Genomic DNA, 4299 nt, shown 5'->3' on the forward strand with positions numbered 1-4299 from the left:
TTTGATGAAAATAGCCCATATTTACAAAAGTATTCCAAAAATGGCCCAAATTTATGGAAAAGCCCATTTTCGGCCCACTTTTGTTAAGATGTTCAAAAATGGCCCAAGTTTATTAAAAAGTCCATTTTCGGCCCTTTTATACTAAAATATACAATAAAGGCCCAAGTTTATCAAAATGTTCAAAAATGGTCCATATTTACTAAAAAGGCCCATTTTCGGCCCATTTTACTAAAATGGTCAAAAACGGTCCAAGTTTATTTTCATTGTCAAAAATGACCAAAAATACCCATTTTCCACTTTATTGTCAAATAAAGTTCCTTTTTAAGTTTTCTTTAGTTTCATAGTGAGTTTTTAAACATACTTAACATATTTAACCAAACATAAGAAGTTACATAAGGTAACTTATTCCAACAACTTCAAGACTTGGATAAATCTCGAATTTATGGAGCTTTTAGCATAATATCACAACATTTTAACACACATAACATGCAAAACATACACATGCAAGCAAATATACAAAGATTACACAAGACTTTGACTTGTATCCTCCCCCAAAACAAAGAAAAACTCGAAAACAAGGGGGTATGAAGCTCACCTTGGGCTTTTTCGGTTTTGAAGAGGAAGAATGGAGTGGGTTTTCGGCCTTAGCTAGCTTCTTTGAAGAGATTTGTGGAGTTTTGGTGTTCTAGGATCATAAACACGAAAATAGAGTGGTTTTGAGGAAAGATCTTAGCATAAGATGGAGTTAAACAACTTGAGTGTGAAGTAAACTTACCAAGTTAGGATCTTTGGTGAGGAACTCTTGAACACACACTAACACTCACACGATTTTTGAAGAGAGGAAGAGGGAGTTTTCGTTGTGTTTTAGAGAGAGAGAGATGAGAGAATTTAGTGTGTTTGAATTGGAGAGTGAAGGGGATTATGGGGGAAGGGTCGACCGATGGGGAAAGAAGAGAAGAGAGAGAGTGTGTCTTGAAGTATGTTGGGTTATACAATTGACATGGAAGTATGAGAAAAGTCACCTTGTTATATGGTGAGTAATAGGGAGGTGGCACCACAAGTCAACCCCTTTTTTTTGTCTAAGGCCGATCGGATTTGGAGAGGGAAGGAAGAAATAGAATTTGGACTTGGATTTGAAGTGTAGCCGAGAGCACAATTAGCCAATAAGGGTTTTCGGCCCATGAAGGCCCATTTATGGGTTTGCGGCCCAATGAAGCTAAATGGCAAGGGTTTTCGGCCCAAGAAACTTGGAATAATTCTTCATGGCCCAATAAGGCCCAATAAGGGTCTTATGGCCCAATACGGTATTAAATAAAGATTTTTGGCCCAATTATGGCCCAAAAGTGGGTTTTCGGCCCTAAAGAACCAAGTTGAGAGGTTATCGGCCCATTAGGCCCAATAAGAGAGTTTTGGCCCATTAAGGGGTTTGGGCCGAGAGAGTTTGGGTTTAAGGCCCAAAGATGAGTGAATATAGCTTATTGGGTTATGTTTTGGGCTTACACGAGGAGTTTTGACTAGAACACAAATTTTGGATGTAGAAATTCGTATTGTATTGATTTTAACTTTTACTACACATAGTGTTACATAGTTACACCAATGAATTATGTTGCACATGATAGGAAACCTAACCCTAGAATGCTAGTTGTGACACATACACCCTCAAAGACGCCTAATGTAGTGATTGCATGACTGTAACTGAAACATTTATTTGTAAAGTCAACAACATTTTTGTTAAGAGAAAGTGTTTCCAATAAAAGAGATGTAATCAATACCAATATTTGATTCCACACACTACTAGAAAAACAGCTTTTTACGACGCGCAATCAATGACACACGCTGATAGATGACACGCATTTGTGTGTGCCCTAAAAATTGATGTCAGTTTTCCAAAATATGAAGCATAGAGGACACGCATTTATGTGTGCCCTAAAATTTGTGTCCAACAAAAAAAATTATAAACACGGAGGGCACCTACCATAAAAAGTGCGTCGTATAGAACTGTCGTTTTATAATTTTTTCATCAACGCGTGTTCTTCAATTTTTTAATTGCCAAGGGGGGAATGAAATACCAAAAAATTGAAAACCCCGCCTGATACTCTCCTCCTTCTTCTTCCGTATGTTGTGAAATCCTCTTCGATCAAAAGAAACCCTAAAAGCATTGTGTGGGTTCCTGATATTCGATTTTTAGTTGTGAAGTTCCTGAAATCATATTTTTGACGTCGATATGCGATTTTTCTGAATTGGTATTTGGTGTGTAGAAGATCGATAATTTCATATTTTTGAAGTTCTTAAAATCCTCTTCGATCAAACGAAACCCTAAAAGACGATGTACAAGCCTTATCGACCAATACTTCATCCACCATCACTGTTTGCAGCTCTCCAACCCCATCCTCGGGCGACCAATGGATGATGTTCGTGCAAGTCAATTTGGTGTGACGCATCTTGTCACTCATAAAACCACGCACCAACATTGAATGCGATGATCTAAATACCCCATCCTTTCCCTCTTCTTTCCTCTAACTCTAGACACAACCATCCACAACCAACACCACCTCCTACTCCGTCGTCAGCATCCCATCCATCAGCCAAACCGGAGATCGAACCCACTAAACACCACTGGTTCTTATTTGACCGTTCATTGTTGTTATTTATATCTAGGGTGTACCGGATTCCCCCGCTATCTCTTCAACAAAAAAAAATTAACACGCTTTCTGAATTGTTGTTATTTATATCTAGGGTGTACCGGATTCCCCCGCTATCTCTTCAACAAAAAAAAATTAACACGCTTTCTGAATAAACCCATTTGTCTCTCTTCCTCAACTCTCTCTTCCACACACAACAACACCTCCTTCTGCCTTCTAGCAGAAATCAAGACTAAAGCAGAAGCGTATTTCAAACAGTCCTCATAATTTCTTCAAGATTCGGGTTTTAAAGCACTAATATGTTCTAATATATTATTGGTAAGTAAGTCCTATGTTCAGATATAATTGTTATTCTCTCTTTTTTTTCCGAAGAGTTCAGTGCCAAAACCCCTGTCTGCACAATCTGATTGAAATTCCTAAAAACCTATGAATCATCTATTGTGCAGGTTTGTTTGAGGCTCAACCATCTTTAAGTTATTCTCTTGGTAATAAATTAGTGTTGTATGCTGACAATTTCATTCAATGAATGATGTCATATGAATGAATATAATCCAAATTCAATTATATCTTTCTGTAAGTGGAAAATTCATAAAGGCAGCCGTGAATGAGATAGCATAAATGAATGTTAGATTAGAAAAAATGTGAAAAGCATCCTCATATTTGTATTTTCTTTCATTTTTACAGTGCATACTCTTATGGTAATTTCTCATTTCCACATTATATATACTAATAAAGTAGGGTTTCTTTGGGCTTAAGGATTGAAGGTTAGATCAGCTGTTAGGTTATATATCGCCTCCATAGTCTTGGCTGATATGAACATAAGTTCATTTTATTGGTTAATTGGTATTGCTACTTTTATTTTTAGCAATGGATTCTGATTTGAATCCTTTGTAACTGTCATTCATTTTCATTTAGTCGATCAAAGAGAAAGAGGACAACCTCAAATCTAGAGAATCTAGAGGCTGCAACTTCAGGTATCTATTTGATCACAAGAATGCTCTGATAATTTTGTATATATATGATGTTTTTGCACTTTTAAAAACTCAATTTATTTTATTGTATGATAATAAGCCAAGGGATGAGTGAAGGGAAAAAGGCTTCGTACCATTGTAACTACTGTAACAAGGACATTTCAGGAAAGATTCGTATCAAATGTGCTTGTTGCTCTGATTTCGATCTATGTGTTGAGTGCTTTTCTGTTGATGCTGAGGTTTATCCTCATAAAAGCAATCATCCATATAGAGTTATGGTTAGTAATTTCTTGTTACTACTTTTTTGTTATTTGGTTCATAACCTTTTTTATTTTAGTAATTTTACATCTGAATTTATTCAAATCTTAGAGCTTTTTTCTTTCCACAGGATAATCTGTCATTTCCTCTCTTCTGTTCTGATTGGAATGCAGATGAAGAGATCTTGCTACTCGAGGTATTTTCTCATATACCCACATTCAACTTTTCTTTTTTAATGTTTATAATATATAGTTTTCAGATTTTCTAATGAAAATCTTTGTGATATAGGGGATAGAAATGTATGGGTTGCTGGCAAACTGGAATGAAGTTGCTGAACATGTTGGTACCAAAAGCAAATCACTTTGTATTGAAGTAATAGTAATGCATTGACCACTACTACCAAGCCTTCTAATGTTAATGCTAATGCT

Source organism: Lactuca virosa, chromosome 4, assembly GCF_052849685.1.
Source record: "Lactuca virosa cultivar CGN04683 chromosome 4, Lactuca_virosa_CGN04683_v6, whole genome shotgun sequence".
NCBI lineage: Eukaryota > Viridiplantae > Streptophyta > Magnoliopsida > Asterales > Asteraceae > Lactuca > Lactuca virosa.